The 19408-nt window shown below is 38.9% G+C and overlaps 1 long non-coding RNA gene across 1 annotated transcript; it reads left to right on the top strand.

The window, feature by feature from the left end:
- The first annotated feature begins 6582 nt into the window (after nucleotides 1-6582).
- LOC107811091 (uncharacterized) lies at nucleotides 6583-18829 on the top strand. Its single transcript, XR_001653831.2, has 2 exons — nucleotides 6583-10472; nucleotides 16110-18829. It is a non-coding gene; the product is annotated as an uncharacterized LOC107811091 (long non-coding RNA).
- The last annotated feature ends 579 nt before the right edge of the window (nucleotides 18830-19408 follow it).

The following is a 19408-nucleotide window of genomic DNA, read 5'->3' as shown; positions in this document are numbered from 1 at the left end:
TAAATCTTTTGGGAAATGTACGCTGGCATGACTTCTTTTCTGTTAGAGTCATATCCCAATTTTAGAACGAGGTTCGGACAAGTTTTAAAGTCGGATGATCTTTTGGTTACCGGTACGCTGCCCCCCTCCCTCCCCCGGCTCGAGTTGTCCGCTCGGGTAAGCCAGGTCTAGAACAATACACCCAAGGTTTAAACCTAGAATAACATAGCCTCATGCCGGATCCCTAGTAGGAACGCTTGTTTGCATCATGTGCATTTGACTTTGGGGACTCAACACAAGGGTTGGGTCCGTCTAGGACAGGTGTACCCGAAATAAAAAGACCATCTTGATGCATTTTACGTGCTATTTGTATATTTATTTGCTTCGATTTGCATGTTGACCTGCTTCTTGAATAGGGAAGAAAAGTCAAGAAAAATCAAATTGAGGTAAGAGAGAGAAAATTACCCATTGTTGAAAAAAAAAACTGGTGTTCAAAATATCCCGAAACTCTGCCGAAATTTTGAGATAAAAAAAAGAAAAAAGAAGAAAAAGTCATTTTAAAATAAGTCCTGCTTTCTTATTTACGACAAATTTACCGAACTATGCGGGTTTGGTTCTCACCGGATGTGGGATACGTAGGCAACCCTCATCGGGTCCAGCCCGTTCCTTTTTGCAAATAACCAAATATGAAGTGTCGTCATTTTTGTCATAAATAAAATTAGGTGATGCCATTTTTGCCTAAATAGCCATAAATGTCCTAACAAGATGCTAGAAGGCCGTTTTTGCAAAGATAGCCACCAACGGTCCCTTTATCAATTTTTGGCCACCCAGCAAACCTGCCCTAAAATCTTCCCTTCTGAAGTGCTAAAGGGTCGTATTTGCAAAAGTAGCCATGATTTGTTTTAATTTGAATTTCTGCAAAAATCCCCTTTTGATCAGTTTTAAAAAAAATGAAAGCTCACATGTTTTAACCCAATCACCCTAATCTAATGTGTAGAATGAGCACAGTTCAGAATTTATCGGTGAAGGTTATAATTGAGATTACATTAGCACTCCACATGTGGTGGGAGGATTTGGGGAAACAGGGGCGAGACAAGGTCAACCACTATCTGGGGGCACTCACTGGATTATTGAAGATTAAGCCTAGGAGTGATGTAATAGAGACATTAGTAATATTCTGGGACCCCGCTCACAACGTTCTGCATTCTCAGATTTTGAGCTTACACCTACATTGGAGGAAATGGCGGGTTATGCTGGGAGTACAGATGGTTTAAGACACAAATATTTGATAGCTCTAAGGACCGTTACTGCTATAAGTTTCTAGACCTACTAAAAATAAGCAGGCGGATCCAGTATGCAGATTTGGCGGGGGGATTTTCCACTTTACACTTTTTGTACCAGCGATATGGGCATTTAGGAGGATTGGAGGACCTAGAAGGTGGACTTTGCAGTAACGGAAACTGATCAAAGTAGGAAATACATAGATGCTTTGCTTTCATGGTGGCATTCCTAGGCCTCTTAGTGGTTTCCAAGGAAGGACGGGAATACTGATTTGCATGTATCTGGAGTCGTCTATGTTTTGACTACCAATGCCAAGAGTACCCTCGCACCCATGATCGTATCAGATATATTCTGAGCTCTCACAGCCTATAAAGCCGGAGTAGAGTTTTTTTAGGGGTGCAATCTGTTATTGCAAATGTGGATGATTGAACACCTTTGTCACCGTCCTCGATACATGAACTACGAGTCTACGGGAAAAAGCTGCATCGAGTAGTTTGGTACACGGGTGACTGGATTTGAAATACAGGAAGGAGTCAAAGGTTGGACATCTCACCTTTGTTCCATAACTGCGAATCAGATATAGTGAACACTGGGTTGACTTCCTATTGATGAGATTGTGTACATGCCTGCCACCGATCCCTACTTCCTACTAATGGGTCTCCGAAGCATCCAACCCTATGCCACATACCGGGTTTTGAGACAACTTTGAAGATGCCAGGTAGTTCCCAAAGACGAAGATCTTAGTATTCATATGGTCGAAGTCCGCTCCAAAGCTATATTTCTTGAAGAAGCGGTTCACCATATTTGGAACGAATGCCAGTATTTGAGGGTGAACACCCGAGTACGCAATTTATTTAGGGGCAAGGTCTCGCCTGGTTATCTTGCTTGGTATAGAAAGAGAGTCGCAGCAGGTGACGAATCTGAAAGGCTAACCAAAAGGCCCTACACCCAAGAATTTGTTGAAGTATCGCAAGAACAATAGGCTTGGTTAACCAAAGAGAATGAATATAGGGCTACCATAAGCAGATTGGAAGGGCAAATTAGAGACATTAAATTTGATAGTGGTTTGCAGGCCGCTGCGGATGAAGGAGGGAAGAAAAGGTTGGCTCGAGAAAACGAAGTCCTCCAAGCTCAGATTCAGAGGATGAAAATAGCTGCTGAAAACCTTGGAAGAAGCAAAACAGATGAAAAGCTCATAAACGTTCTTAGGCGAAAAATGCGTGATTATGGGGCTGATTTGGAAAAAGCCAAAGATGAATTGGCAAAAGCCCGGGCAAAGTTGGCAAAGAATGTAGAAGAACGGGCAAGGTTTGTTCAGCAGCTAAAAGAAAAATATTACAAATGAGTCACAAGTTTAAAGAAAAAGCTGACTACTCTTGAGAATGAAATGGCCCAGCAAACAAAGAACTTCAAAGCGGAAAGAGAGCATTGTTATGCATTGATGTCTCGATTGGAAGAGGACATGCAGCAGTTGCAGGAGCAAAACCATATGGCCACCTAGGTTTTGGAGGCCAGGTCTCAACAGATTGGATGCTTACTTCAAGAAAAAGGCATCATTAGAGAAATGATTAGAGGAATTGCTGATTATATCGTCATGAAATGCCATAAGTGCGAGAATATGATGAGGTCCATGTTTTTTGCCACTGTGATGACTTTTGTCCATCAGATAATGGACGACCTAGACCGCCTCCAAGAATATATTGCACGCAGGCCCGCGTCGAGACCGATTGATGTCCCGCGGGACCCTGGAGTAGTTTTGGAGGCTCTTATGTATTCCTAAATTTTTTCAAGTATGTATTTTAGTTTTTAGAGTCCGTTAGTCTTTTTTGAGTATGTTTTTGTTTTCCAGTTCTTAAGTCTGTATGTCGGAGTCTTTGTAATAGAAAAAAACAGAAGTTTTTATTTAATGAAATATTGAAAACCCAAAAATTTTCTTTCTTTATTTCGCATCTATCCCCTGAACTATGTAATGATCTGATTCATACGGCGTCATGATACGTAGGTAATTCCTATTGGATCCGATCATAGCTATAGACAACCCGAAAAAGGGGGGGGGGGAAATAAAAGAGCGCAAAGAAAGAAAAGATTCAGGATTTGGAAGTGGACAAAAAGAAAAAGCCGGGATGAGACATACAGCCATTGAAAAAATATTTAGAAAAACGTTTAACTATTTAGGTGCATTGCATTCCCCAACATGTGATTCCCTATGTGTTAAATGTCTCAAACTAACCGGTTTGTTGTGTATGTTGTTTAAGAACAGGTTCTGTTTTTAGGTGGTTGGTTTTGTGGTAACCTGGCTTCGCACCCTTACTTCACAAGATCTAAAGGGAGTGTCGCAATGATGTCAGAGAGTCATCTACCAATAATTAACCCCTCAGAGGATAGCCCGGTAACGATTATCCCTGCCTCAGAGCCAGCAACTAATGAAGAAAACAAATTACTGTGTCTCCGCATGTTGGAGATGTGGGACGCTTGGTCTAATGGTAGAGAACCGCCCAGTGCAATCCCCGGATTTCCCGAACTGATTCCCAGGACAAGTGGAACCTCCAACGTCCCTATTCCCGTAACCAACCCGTTCATCCCATTCGGATACCCCACTATGTCAGCTAATTTCACCGGTATGCCTTCTAAGGTTCTCCCCCAGGCACCATTTTCAGGAGTATATTCCATGATATTCACTGCACCATCGGTCTCAACTACGACACAGCCAACAGTGCCTAGTCCATATGTTGAACAGTTAGTCTTCACTTTCCACGTACCCCAATTTCGACTAGACACGGCTCATGTCACCCCAAATTCCTACCCTCAGCACACCCGGTATGAGTCTCCCATGGAACAAGAAAGAATTGCGAAGAACCCCGAACAAGAAGAGATAACTCGGAAAATAAAAAGCATCGAACAAAGTCTCAAGAACATGCAAGGCCTGAGTGGCCAAAAGAGTGTCTCTTACGCTGATCTGTGCATGTTTCCTCACGTTCACCTTCCCATTGGTTTTAAAACGCCATAATTCGAAAGATATGACGAGCATAGAGACCCGATCGACCATTTGAAAAGATATTGCAATCAACTAAGAAGGGCGGGCGAAAAGGAAGAACTTTTGATGGCCTATTTCGGCGAGAGCTTAATCGAAATTGCATCAGAGTGGTACATGGACCAAGACATCTCCCATTGGCACATATGGGACGACCTGGCACGGGAATTTGTCATACAATTCTAGTACAATGTGGACATAGCTCCGGATAGAAATTCTTTATCCAATCTCAAAAAGAAATCTTCAGAAAGCTTCCAAGAATACGCTATCAAATGGCGTGAACAAGTGGCTAGGGTAAAACCATCAATGGATGAGGCCGAGATGGTCAGTGTCTTCTTACAAGCCCAAGAGGCCGATTATTTCCAAAACATGATGTCTGCCATGGGCAAACCGTTTGCAGAAGCCATAAAGATTGGAGAGATGGTAGAAAATGGTTTGAAAACAGGTCACATTATGAGTCAATCAGCTATAAGAGCCATTTCCCAAGCAATCCAGAGTGGTTCGGGAGGTTTAGCAAACCGGAAAAAGAAAGAAGAGGGAGCGATGATGGCTTCAAGCTTGAAGAATTCCCTTCAACCCCGAGGTTACTTTGGTTCCCCTCCCAGGCCCCCATAATATTACTACCCCCACTAGGATGAAGCAATGAACGCCCAATCATACACTCGTCCATAACAACATTACAATCAGAACCGAGCTCCACCTCCAAGAAACAACAATCCTCACCAAGCCCCGTATAATCCACGTCCACCACAGAATAATTACCAATATAACACCTGTCCCCGTGAACCACCCAGAAAAGCTAATTTCATACCCATTGGTGAGTCATATTCCAGCCCTTTCCCTAAATTAGTCCAAATGGGCCTGTACCTCCAAACAGGAAGAACCCAGAATTGCCGTCCTATCGGCCAGGTACCAGATGCACTTCGCACTCATGGGTGGAAGGGCACGACACTGAAGATTGTTGGACCCTTAAGAGGGCAGTCGAAAATCTAATAGAACATAAGCGGGTAGTGTTGAGGGATGATAAAGTCCCCAATGTAACTGATAACCCATTACCGGCTCACAATAATGGGCCAGTCATTGGGATGATCTGTGAGGACAAAGAATTCGACCCAGCTTTGAAAGCTATCATCGCTATCCTGACTTAGAAAAGAAACCCAAAGCGTAAGCAAAACAAGCTAAAGATGAGAAAAAGATCAACTTCACTCCCAAAAGCGCAGAAAAGGATGTGGAAACAAAGACAGGGGCAACACCACCTAAAGATGTCATTCTCTATGTTCCTAGGGCCCCCAGAAAGGAACAATTCGTGTTGAGCCCTCCCAAAAGGCTTGAGTAAAACAAGGTCATGCTGAAGGTACCAAAGATGTACTTACCAAAGGGGAATTATATGGCGCGGGGGCCGATAATTTCACCCAGGCTGACTGAGCCCGTGGTTATCAGCCGTGCACTATAGAGTCCCATGAAAGACCCCGCTGCCATCCCTTGGAACTACAACAAAGCAGTGGTCAGATACAAAGGAAAAGAAATCATGGAGGAAGTAAATGAAATGAACCAATCTGGGAAGTACCTCAACCTAGAAGAATTGAACAAAACAAAGCAGAAGCGGTTTCCGCTTAAGAAGCCAGTTAGTGCTGAAGAAGCGGAGGAATTTTTCTGAAAGATGAAAACCTCAGAGTATTCCTATGAGCATGTGATTTTTGCCCTATATGAAATACTCCTACAAAATCCCAAGAAAATAGATTTTTCTGTTAATTATTTACCATTTTTTAGGAATTTTGTAAAATTTTCTTAATTATTTGAATTTCTATGCATGTTTAATTTTATTTTAATCATGAAAAATACTAGAAATATCATGCATTGCATTTAGGATTTATTTTTACATTTTTATAATTAACCAGTAATTATTTGTTTTATAGAAATTCGAAAATCATAAAAATAGCTCATTCTTACATTTTTGTCCTTTAATTTTTAGTTTATTGATTTTCTTCTTTTAATTTAGAAGTAAGTGATGTTTATCATTTTTATAATTATTTAAATAGTTTAATTTCATATTTTAGATAATTTAGGATTTTAAATTATTGGGATTTTTAATTAAAAAAAGAGATTAAGATTTAATAAAAGAAAAGGGGAAAAATGATTTTTAAAAAAAGGGCCCAACACACTTGGGCTGCACCTTTGGACCCTCAGCCCAGATACCCCTTTTCTACTGCCCCAGCCCAAACAACTACCCAAACCCGCCTAATTGACCCGCCCATTTCCCCTCCATATAAAACCCCTCATAACATTTCCCTAATCAAACCCTATACCTAGGAAAAATCAGAAAACGGCGCTCCTTACACTGTTCATTCATCTTCTTCGATCGATTCAGCTTCAAATCGCCTGAAACTCAGGCGAGTTCACTCAAATGGTCCCCTCCCCTCCACGTCACCTTTATTCCAACGGTTTTTGTCAAAAAGAAACGAATATTCTCTCCGAATTTTGCACGATTTTTGTACGAATGGAACGATTTGCTGGATGAATGGGAGCCGTGGATAGATAAATCGATCCACGCCTTCCATTTGTCCCAAAAATCGTTCAAAAATGTGAAGATTTTCGGATTTTTTGGGCAGAAGATTTGAGAATTTTTGAAGGCTATATATAGGAGGTGAGTTTTATTGTTTTAGAGGAAGAAAAAATCAGATAAAAAATCCAGGAAGAAATTTTCGGAAAGGTTAGAGTAAACTTCAGGGTTTTTGAAGTTTTTCCTTCTCTTCAGGTCTTTTTAGTCTACATCTTTTTTTAGAAAAAACGAAGAGCAAGAAATAAAAATGGTCTGAGTTTTCATTCCGAAAGAGTCAGAAAATTACAAAAAAAAAGAGAAAAATTCTGCAATCTGTTGACTCTTTTTTTTAAAGAGTGGAGTTCAATCGAGTCTCAGACCAGTCCATTCGTGATTCCGAGTCGTATTCGTGATTTCTGTTCGGGTTCTTGTTGCTGCTGACCCTTACTATGATTTTGGAGCTGTGTTTCTTTTAGTTGTTTTCTGCTCATAGCTTAATCGGGCTGGAGTTGAAGGAAGAGTTTACAATTCAGTTATTTGGTGCCAGAGATCCACTTCCTTGTTGTTTGTTCTGCTGTAATCAGGTAGACACTTTGGGTTGAATGATATAAAGCTCATATTTGCTTGGGTGAGATTTGTATGGAATTATTCTGGTTTCATTTGTTTCATTTCCACGATTGATTGATAGCTAAGTCTTGTTTCCTTTTGCGAGTTTGCTAAGCTATTCTGATTTGTTTGAAATATGGTGTAGCTTCAAAGGAGTAACTTGGTTAAGTTTGCTTTTTTACTTTGAGAAGTGAATTTTTCCAAAACTTTCATATTTATGTTGAGCTACTGAAATACTTACTAGAAAAGAAGGCATTTGGTTAATGTTCAGTTGGCAGGTTGTTGTGTATTTTGAGTTGCTTAAATAAGGTGATATCGTCAGAAACTTGATACATGTATAGATAGTTTTTTCACTGTATCAACAAAAACGATGAAGGGGTTTAATTCTAGCTTTCTGAGAATTCACAAAGTCCTGCTTTTCTTTCCCTTCGTCGTTAAATTGAACCAAGCATAGTGTTAACGTTGCAGCTATGTTGTAGGTCTCTTGATTCAGTGTTATTTGTTTCTGAAAACTTTTTCAACTCCGCTGTAAAAAACTAGACTGTACAAAGATTCCAAGAACATAAACTAACTGGACAAAGATTTCTAACATTTCCCTTCTTGGAGAAAAGACTATTAATGGGTAGGAACACTAGTTTTAGGAGACGCCCAAAATGAGTACTCCTAAAAGGTAGTGTAAGAAACAATGGGATGTTTGCTAGTTAACAGAATGGTGTACTTGAACGACAAAAATCTGTATCCAACATGTCTTCACTGGTAACATTTCTAATACCTCCCCAATTATAACTTGTGAGAATTGTTTGAAGTCTGCCTATTACTGATTTAAATGTAGAGTTTGAAATGCTAGCAAAGAGTTCGACACAAAATTAAAAAAAAACATTATGGAATATAGTTTAGTTGAGGTGTATTTGTTATAATCCTGTTGGATTCAAGAAAAAGAACTGGATTCATAAAGTGTGGTTGGTTGTAAAGGAACTTTGAATTTCAATTCAAATCTGCTTTGTAATGTTGATTGTAATGACCGTGTATTAGTATTTGAAAAAATGTTAGGCTGCTTAATTGAATCTAGGATGTCCTTGGTTCAAGTTTATATCGTGTAGGCATCCCCTTTCTGATTCCACATTTTGGATCGTTTTGGTTTGGAAAATTGAGAACGTGAAAACTGTGTTAAAGAAAATTTTGGTGGAACATCTCTGAATTTGTGTTCAATAATATCCAAGCTCTATGAAATTATATTGATCCAAAGCAATCATATCCTTGCGTCTGGAGCGTCCATGGAAGCTCTAATGTAACACATTGAAACTGCAGATCTTGCTATTTGTTAGTATACATACTAAACAGTAATACAACTTTGACTCTGTTAATTGAGTATGGTTTACTTATGCTAAAAAGCCTTTCTTGTTAATCATAGGGGTGAATCTGCACAACTTGCTTTGTTTTATTATGCACAACAAAATTGTTTTCCTTCAAGTCTATAATCCCTCTTGTAACCATAGCCCCTTTGTAAATAATTTCAACGTAGGAAAAAAAAATAATTCATGAACATCGTAGATTGCTTTTAGGCGCGCAGTTAAATTATTACAACTCCGGGTACGGTTCCCGTGATGTGGTTGTGATAATTAACTTTAAATTAGATTAAAATAAGAATACCTTTGGTTTGCCTTTTAAAATATATAACCCTTTTTCTTAAAATAATTTGAGGTGTGCCATGCCTTAAATCTATTACACATGGCCCTTGCAAATTTAGATCAAGAACTAATTCTTCTTAAAATAATTTGGGGTGTGCCATATACAAATAAAATCCTTTAATTTATGGCCCTCATATAAATACAAAATTAGTTTAGAAATGCCTTGAACCTTCATAGTTTTGCTTTAGGCGCGTTAATCAAATAATTGTCATAGCTACGGGTGTAGACATGTGATTTTTGACCCTCCCCAAGATTTTCATATTTTAGCATGTAAATATTTAATTTAGGCCTAATATAGCTATTTCAACTCATTTTTACTCTTTTACTTTATTTTATTACAAGAAAACGAAAATTACAAAAAAAAGGTTTTGTTTTAACGGTCGGTCTTATTTTAATAGTTATTTTGTTTACGTAAGATTAATTAATAAGTAAGATCGTATTTTTTTAGTCTCGTTCGCGGGGAAAGAATAAAATTTGGGATCAAGCGACCCGTTTTTAGGCCTAATTTTTGGACCTAGCCCATAATTCCCAAACCCTTAATTCATAGGCCTATACCCCTTAACCTAAATATAACCCTAAAATCCTAAACCTATAAAAGGAAGCTAGACCTACAAGACCTAGGCGGACATATACACAAAAAAAAACCTAAAAACGCCTAGAGAAAAAAGAAAGGAGGCGCTGTTGTTGACCATTTTCGAACCTCCCTCCTGTTCTTCACCTTCTTTAACGTTTGAGGATAGCAGCCATGACCATCTTCTTCAACAACAAAAATCACAGATCCTAAGTCCTAACACACACAGGGAAACGACGGGTCTCCCCAAGTGAAAGACCCCATCGATGCTCTATACCTCCATCTCCGAACCAAAAAACCAGTAGCAGTACCCTCGTCCGTCCACCCCCTGAACTTGAAATCGACTCCAAAAACCACCAGCATCAACCTTCCGTTTCCACCCAAAAACCCGCCGGAACAGACTACCCCCAAAACGCATGAAATCAGTCCCAAAAATTGCATCAAACCAGCTGCGAAAATAGCAGAAACGCGGCTGCAAATCAGCAAAAAAACGCTCAAGAATAGTCCAATGTCACGTCTGTTCTGTTTCTTCTCTTCGATTTCGATTTTTTGCTTCATAATGGACTTGAGTTTTGACAGAATTTGAGGTGTTCGGGTTTGATATTGGCGAAAGCTTTTTGTGAGTTTTGTTTTCTCTTTCTGGGTTAAAGTTGAGTTCATAGCTGTTTTGTTGAGTTCGAATCTGTTGCGGCTGAGTTTTCATCTTGACGACGCCTTGTTGTTTTTCACATACTGGCCCTTATTTGGTTCACCTTCCTTGTTTGCCTTAGTTGAGAGGTACACAACTGTAAACTTACACTTTTCTTGTTGAATTAATTGAAATTGGCTCATGTTCATTCCCTACTTCTTCTATTTTCTTTTACGATCTTGATGAATTGGACATTGCTAATTTGTTTGTGAAAGAGTGGCTGGGATCCACATCTGTTAATGCTGAGTTTGTGGTTGTTTTTTGACTAAAATTGTTGATAAGCATTCTGCATATCTGTGACCTTAAATTAATGATTATACTGATTTTCAGCTTCCCTTTAGTAGCTCATAACTGCAATTTAGTGATAGTGGTTATCGCTCTAGGCTTCATTTATGTATTTTCTATTATTTGTTAAATAAATTAGTTGAACAAGGTTTTATTGTAATTGAATCTGATTTAGAATTTTGGAAAGTTGGTTCAGTGTTTTATTGATGGGTCGCCCTATAGTTAGTAAAATCAAGTGCTGTCGTGTGGTTTAAAATAGCTGTGATTCAAGCTTGTTTGTAATTTGTCCATCAATAGTTCTTCTATAGCTTCTCCATATAATTAATTGACTAATAAATTAAAAAACATATTTTTGTTTCGTTGACTAGTAGGCGGACGACTAAATTTGGTGTTTCTTGTAATCAAATGAGGGAAAGCTGTTCAGAATCTTTTGCAATGTCATGTAGACTTTGATTGTTTATATTTTTCTATTGATGATAAACTTAGTAATATCAGAGTTTTATCCATATCCAAATTCTTTAAACATTAAGAGTTCAAGCTTCCTTTGAAATTGGAATCGAGTTGTGCCATGCCAAATAAAATCTCAAAATGCATGATCCTTACTTAATTTTTAATCCTTAGAAATCGAGATGTGTCATTTAGTTAAATTTTCCATGGCCCTCGCAAACTTGAAAATGCGTAGTTACTTTAGGCGCGTAATTTAAATTAACTTCCTTAAACTCGGGTGTGCATTTTATGTGACCCAAATTCAAATCTCAACAAGGTTAAATAAAATGTGTCGCGGACCGCGGGTGCATTTCATGTGGCGTGGTTCAAGACGTGTTTTAGATAACGTTGAATCTCCCTTAAAAATAATTAAAAGCGGTTAATGAGTTAAAATGTACCATAGGTTAAAACATGTATTAAAATAAGATTATAGGCCAATTATAATAGTTTAAAGCGACCGTGCTAGAACCACGGAATCCGGGGGTGCCTAACACCTTCTCTCGGGTTAACAGAATTCCTTATTCAGAATTTCTGGTTCACAGACTTCAAAAGGGAAGTCGAATTTTCCTCGATTTGGGATTTCAAAATAAACTGGTGACTTGGGACACCAGAAAACGAACCATCCCAAGTGGCGACTCTGAATAAAAATGATTAAATAATCTCATTTCTAATAATGTCACTTAAATTGGAAAAACTTCCCTATATATATATTCCTTCGGGTGTGTAAAAAAGAGGTGTGGCAACGGGTACTGTTCCCGTGACGTAGTTTGTGACGCCTAATTACTAAAATCAGGGGGTACATTTATGTGACTCGGCCATAATTTAATCTTTAAAAATTAAACATGTTGTAGATCATGGGTACGGTTCCCGTGACATGATTCACAATATGTAACAATAATTAATCAAAAGCGATTCTCAGGTTAAAAATGCACAATAAGTTTAAAAATGTGTAATCAATCAGTTAATAAGGCCAATTTTAATAGTTTAAGCAACCGTGCTAAAACCACGGAACCCGAGAATGCCTAACACCTTCTCCCGGGTTAACAGAATTCCTTATCTAGAATTTCTGGTTCGCAGACTTATAAAGTAAAGTCGAAATTTCCTCGATTTGGGATTTTAAAATAAACAGGTGACTTGGGACACTAATTAAAATATTCCAAGTAGCGACTCTGAATTAAATAATCCTATTTCGAATAATGTCACTTTAATTGAAAAAACTCCCATATACCCTCGGGGTGTAAAAAGGAGGTGTGACAGCTCTGACGACTCTGCTGGGGACTCATAACCCAGAACTTTTGTTCAGGGTTTAAGAATTCGAGCTTAGAATAACTGTTATATTTTGGCTTTATTCATTATCTGATTTTTACATATTTGAGCCTAATGTGCTAAATGACACTTTTTACCGCTTTGATATTATTTGAATTGTATATAAACTGTTACGAAAATCTTCTCTTCTCATCTTCGAGGATGTGCACGCTGGCGTGACTCATCTTTCTGTTAGTGTCATACCTTGAAATAAAAAAGAGGCTCGGATAAGTTACAAAGCCGGATGGCCTTTTGGTACCCGGTACGTAGCCCCCCCTCGACTCGAGTTTTCTGCTCGGGTACACAAGTCTAGAACAATATACCCAGGTTTTAAACCTAGAATAACTCAGACTCATGCCGGATCCCTAGTAGGAACGTTTGTTTGCATCATGTGCATTTGACTTTGGGACTCAACACAGGGGTTAAGTCCGTCTAGGATAGGTGGACCCCAGAATCAAAGACCATCCTGATGCATATTTTACGTGCTACTTGTGCAATTATTTGCTTCGGTTTGCATGTTGACCAGTTACTAGAATAGGGATGGAATTGAAAAATAAAAATAAAATTGAGGTATGAGAGAGATAATTACCCGTCTTCGAAAAAACCTGTTGTCCAAAATATATCAAAACTCTGCCGAAATGTTTTGAAAAAAAAAGAGAAAAGAAGGAAAATGGTTTCAAAATATTTTATTATGTCAAAACTGACCGAACTACGCAAGTTTGATTCTCATCGGATGTGGGATACGCAGACAACTCTTACTGGGTCCAACTTTATTTTTGCGAAAATAACCCAAAAAATGAAATGTTGTTATTCTGTCTTAAATAAAATTAGGTAATGTCGTTCTTGTCTAAATAGCCCAAAATATCCCCAAAAGGACGCCGAAAGGCTATTTTTGCAAGAATAATTACCTACCGCCCTTTTTCAAAATTTTGGCTACCTAGCAAGCACAACCCTAAAATCTTCCTTTTCAAAGTGTTGAAGAGCCGTGTTTGCAAAAGTAGCCATGTTATTTAAATGTTTTCAAAATTGACCTCTTTTGTAAAATTTGCTTTGTTTTAAATCAATCACCTTAATTTAAATGTGCAGAATGAGCACGAGTCAAAACTTGCAAGATTCCTTTGGAACTGTATATGTGATGGGAAGATCTGGGTGAATCAGGACGAGATATTGTCAACCTTTACTTCGGGGGTCTCACCGGGTTATTGAAGATCAGGCCTAGAGGAGACATAATAAAGGCACTGGTTACGTTTTGAGATCTAGCTCACAACGTGTTTCATTTCTCGGATTTTGAACTCACACCCACTTTGGAAGAAATAGTCGGGTATATTGGGAGCATTGAAGCTCTGAGACACAAGTATTTGGTCGCTCCAAGAGCTGTCACTCCACACAAGTTTCTAGATTTACTAAAGATAAGCAGGGGGTCCAATACCCAGATTTGGCAGCTGGTTTTTCCACTCCACAATTCATATACCAGCGATACGGATACATAGGGGGTTTCAACAATCCAGAAAGCAGAATTTACAGCAAAGGGAATCGACTAAAATGGGAAGAACACAGGTGCTTCGCTTTCATGGTGGTATTTTTGGGTCTTGTAGTGTTTCCCAGGAAATATGGGAATATCGATGTACGGATAGCTGGGGTCGTCAACACTTTGCTTACTTAGGCCAAAAACACTCTCGCACCCATGATAGTGTCTGAAATCTTCCGAGCTCTCGCAGCCTGTAAAGTCGGAGGAGACTTTTTTGAAGGGTGCAACTTGTTGCTACAAATGTGGATGATTGACCATCTATGTTATCGTCCTCAGTACATGAACTATGAGTCGACAGGAGAAAGCTGCATAGGGGAGTTTTATACAAGGGTCGACGGGTTTAACATGCCAGAAGAGGTTGCAGAATGGATATCTTGCCTCCGCTCCGTCACTGAAAATCAAATAGAATGGACGTTAGGTTGGCTTCCTGTTGATGAAATCATATACATGCCAGCTACCGGTCCTCACTTCCTCCTGATGGGTCTCAAAAGTATCCAGCCTTATGCCCCATACCGGGTTTTGAGACAGCTAGGGAGATGTCAAATAGTGCCCAATGATGAAGACCTTAGCCTTCATGTGGTCGAGATCCGTTCTGATGGCCAGTTTCACGAAACAGTGGTTCGCCAGATTTGGAGTGAGTGCCATTATCTGACAGCAAATACCCAAGTGTGTGATCTATCCAGAGGTGAAGTCTCACCCAGTTACCTCGCCTGGTACAAAAGGAAAGTTGAGTTTGGAAGGCCAGCTAAAAGACCCCACCTCCAAGAGTTTGTCGAAGCATCACAAGAACAGTGGGAGTGGTTGACAAAATAAAATGAATATCGGGCCACCATAAGCAGGTTAGAAGGACAGATCAGAGACCTTAAGTTCGCTAGTCATGTGCAAGCCGTTGCAGATGAGGGTGAGAAGAAAAAATTAGCCCAAGAAAATGAAATCCTCCGGGCCCAAATCCAAAGGATGAAGATAGCTGCTGAGAATCCGGAAAGAAGCCGAGCAGATGAAAAACTCATTCATGGCCTTAGGAAGAAAATATGTGAGTACGGGGATGATCTAGAAAAATCCAAAGGCAGTTTGGCAAGAGATAGAGCATAGTTGGCAAAGAACGCCGAGGGGCGGGCAGAGTTTGTTCGACAACTAAAAAGGAAATACGATGGAGAAGTCACAAACTTGAAGAAAAAGCTAACCACCCGCGAGAATGAGATGGCCAAACAAGCCAAGAGCTTCAAAGCCGAGAGAGAACACTACTACGCTTTGATGGCACAGCTAGAGGGAGACCTACAACATTTGCAAGAACAGAATCACACTGCCACTCAGGTCTTGGAGGCTAGATCTCAGCAGATTGGGCGGTTGTTGCAAGAAAAGGGCATCATCAGGGGAAGGGTTAGAAGAATCACCGACTACATTGTGATGAAATGCAACGAGTGTGAGGACATGACCAGGTCCATGTTCTTTGCCACAGTAATGATCTTTGTCCGCCAGATAATGGAGGATCTCTATCGCCTCCAAGATGACATGTCGCGTAGGCCCGCAGCAAGACTAGGTGGTGTCCTAGGACAGGATTGGAGGCACTGATGTACTTCTGATTGTGTTTTCTTTTTCGAGTCTGTATTTTCATTCCCTAAAGTTAGTTTCGAGTCTTTTTTTAAGTTTTTAATTCTCAAGTATGTAGGGTTGAGTCTTTGTAATAATGAAAATTAGAAATCTTGTTTTAATGAAAAAGTTTGAAAAAACCAAAAATGTTTTTATTTATGTTGCATTTATTCCTTGAACTATGTGATGATCTGATTCACGCGACGTCGTGATACATAGGCAATCCTCATCGAATCCGATTATGATTTTTGTAAATAACTCAAATAAAAGAGAAATGTGAAAAAGAGAAAACCAAAAAAAGAAGAGAGAAGACACAAGGAAAAAAGAATGAGAACGAGAGAGAAAATGAGAGTGCAAAAGAGAGCAAGATAGAAGATCGGGGAGATAAACAAAAATCGGGATGAGACATGCAATCGTTGCAAAACATGTAGAAACACATTTAACTGTATAGGTGCATCACACCCCTAATGTGCGATTTTTTATGTGTTAATTACTTCAAACTAACCGGCTTGTTGTCTACTGTTGAGTTCAGGTTCTGTTTTTAAGGTGATTGGTTTGTGGTAACCTAGCTTCACACCCGTACTTCACAAGATCAAAGGGCAGTGTAGAAATGTCATCAGAAGGTCTTCCACCAATAATTCCCATCTCAGACGATAGACCGCTATCGGTTATCCTAATCTCAGAATCAGCGGCCACTGAGGAGAATAGGGCACTGCGCCTCCGCGTGCTAGAAATGTGGGATGCCTGGTCTAATGGTAAAGAGCCGCCGAGTGCCATACCCGGTTTTCCCGAGTTACTTCCCAGAGCAAATGAAAATTCTAATGTCCCAATAAATTACCCAAATACCCCACTTGGATACCCCACCATCTCAGCTCACTTCACCGGAACACCTTCTGAGGTTCGTCCCTAGGTGGTTTCGGGAATGGCCTCCAACATATTTACCACACCACCAACCTCGGCTGCGGTGCAACCCACTTTACCCAGGCCAAGCTTTGATCCATCATCGTTCACTTTCCAAGTACCATCTTTTCCGCCAGAACCTACCCAGTTCACCACCAATTCTTACCCTCAACAACCCCGGTACGAGTTCACCGCGGGACAGGAGAAGGCTACAAAGAACCCCGAGCAAAAGGAAATTACCCGAAAAATGAGGAGCATGGAACAGAGCCTTAAGAATATACAAGGTTTGAGCGGACAAAAGAGCGTATCCTACGCAGATCTATGTATGTTCCCACATGTGCATTTGCCCCTGGGTTTCAAGACCCCAAAATTCGAAAAGTATGACGGGCACGAGGATCCCATAGCTCACCTCAAGAGATATTTCAATCAATTAAGAGGGGTAGGCGGAAAAGAAGAGCTCCTAATGGCTTATTTTGGAGAGAGTCTAGTTGGCATTGCATCTGAGTGGTACATGGACCAAGACATGTCTCGTTGGCCCACCTCAAGACCAAGACAATGTCCCATCCGGAATTCAAATTTTGGATGGCTTTCTTGACACAAGGACTTTTGGCGACCGAGTGAATTGGTTTCAAATCGGCAGAATCCGGTTATACCCCTTTTCTTTCTTTCTTTTTCCTTTTCCTGCTTGATTCCTTTTACTGTTATTAGTTGTTTTATTTTTCTCTTGTTTGTTTCGTTTGATTAGCAATTAGCTTAACACATAGGTTTGTTCGATTTAATCAAATTCAGGTTAATTAGGTTAGTGTTAATTGCATCACTATCTTCTGTTTTTCTTCTTTCTATTGTTGTTTTTCTTTTATTTTGTTGTTTTGGAATTTGGGTCTGTTTAGGTTTATTATTCAAAAGTAGGGTCAATCAGCTAATTACTCTAATTCAATCATTTGCTTAGGTTTAAATCAAGATATTTGTTTAGCTAAGTTCATCTAATAAGATGCCTTGATTTAACTTTAGTTATTTGATTATTTAGGTTCGAATGAGTTAAAAATTGAAAGGGAAATAATAAAAGTTTAAGGGGGTCAAGAAAACCAACATCAGAGAGTCTCAATCTAGAATTGTCTGGAAGGTTCTAGAAGACAATGATAGAAGCTAAAATGTAATGAAACTGCTGAAATTAGGTCAGATTGGGTAAAAGGGTAATAACAAGAACTTACAGGGGTTTAATTGGGAAGTTAAAATGGGGAAAAATATCAGAAGGTTCTAATATTGGACAGTTGTCCCTCTTTTTAGTATGAAAATGCTGAATTTGGGTAAAAAAAAAGGATAGACATCTGTTAAAAGATGTTGTACTATCTGACATTTCAGAATTTTAGGGTAGAATATTCTCTTGTTATGCTATCTTTGTGCATTCTATATAAAAAATAGACCATCACTCACTCACACACACATTCTCATCAGCATATTCACGCTCAAAATACACACACACAAAAGGTCTCTGAGATTTAGACCATTTTTTCATTTTTAAGACTGATTTTGAGACTCAAAAAATTCTGAAAAGTTTGAGAAGTCCTTTCTCATTTGGCAAGGAGTTTTTGGCTTTAGAGTTTCATTTGGTCCTCGGTTTTCTACTGCTGTGCTGTTTCGTCTGCTGTTGCTATTTTCTATTTTTCTTGCTGTTGCTTTTCTTCCAAGATTTTCCAGAGATTTATTCTCTTCTTTTTCTACTGTTGTCAAGGTACACATCCATGAACTCACATGTTTGACTTGGAGTTTCTTCTGTGATTTCTTGGGCCTTTACGTGTCTTTTGTGATGTAGTATTTTATATTTCATGTAAAAGGTTGTAAATGTTTAAGCATTTGGAATGGAAATCTATTTCGATCTTACTGTTGCATTACTATCTTTCAGCTACTTTAAAGCATGTTATCTCTGTTAGGTCCTGTTCTGATATTATGGGCTATTTTGAGCATGAATTTTAATGCAAATGATTCCTAATACTGTACTAAGTATCGTTGGCAGTAAACTGGTGACAAGAAAAGGCTATTGTTGCAAATAACAGGGATGTAGTTTAGGGGTTATGACTAAATTGGTGAAACCAAAGCCTGGCCATCAGAAGTGGTTGAAGTCATTGCAGATTCTCTTGACTGATTTTTTTTAAGACTGTAATACGAAATTTTGGCATGTAAACTTGGTTCATCAATTCTGTATTTGTGTTTAGTCATCTAAATCTAGCATGTTTAGCTGCAACGTTTGTTTGATTCTTCATCTCTTTCAATTCGGAAACCATTACATTTGTAGAAATTGGATCCTGAGGTTAGATGTTGGTTAATTGATAATTAGTTGTGTTTAAATGACAATACCTAATCTGAATTCACTTGCCATTTAATTTATTATTTGTATGGTTTTATTCTGATTAGATTTCCACTAACAATCATGGATAGAATCGGAAATTGAAAACAGGTGAATTAGCATTCCTTATTGTAACTATTAAGTTACTTTGGTGTAATGAGTATATGTTGAAAATAAGGCTCAAATTTCTTGTTTGCTATAGTGATCAAGTTTGCAATGTGATGAATAGTCACATGTTTAATTTCTGAAAAACATAGTTATTCATGCTTAACTTTGTAGTTTGGAGTGCACACTATTGGATTGATGAATTTAATTGGCTCATTTCATGTCTTGGCTAATATGGTACAAGTTCCTGGGCTCTATCAAGGAGAGCCGAGTTTGGGCTTGGGTATGTCAAAGTTATTCAGGCCCATTCACAAATTAGGACTGATTACAGCCCAAAGGGCGTGTGACCACATTTATCAGTCCCTTTTTTTTATGAACCTCAAATCAATACGACATCTTCATACAATAACTTCTATAATTCATGTCTTTCACACGTAATCTCAAAGTAGCTTAGGAGATAATTTGAACACCGTCGTTTTTTT

Source organism: Nicotiana tabacum, chromosome 16 (assembly GCF_000715075.1).
Source record: "Nicotiana tabacum cultivar K326 chromosome 16, ASM71507v2, whole genome shotgun sequence".
NCBI lineage: Eukaryota > Viridiplantae > Streptophyta > Magnoliopsida > Solanales > Solanaceae > Nicotiana > Nicotiana tabacum.
The sequence above is the reverse complement of the archived record's forward strand: the minus strand, read 5'-3'. Positions and strand labels throughout refer to the sequence as shown.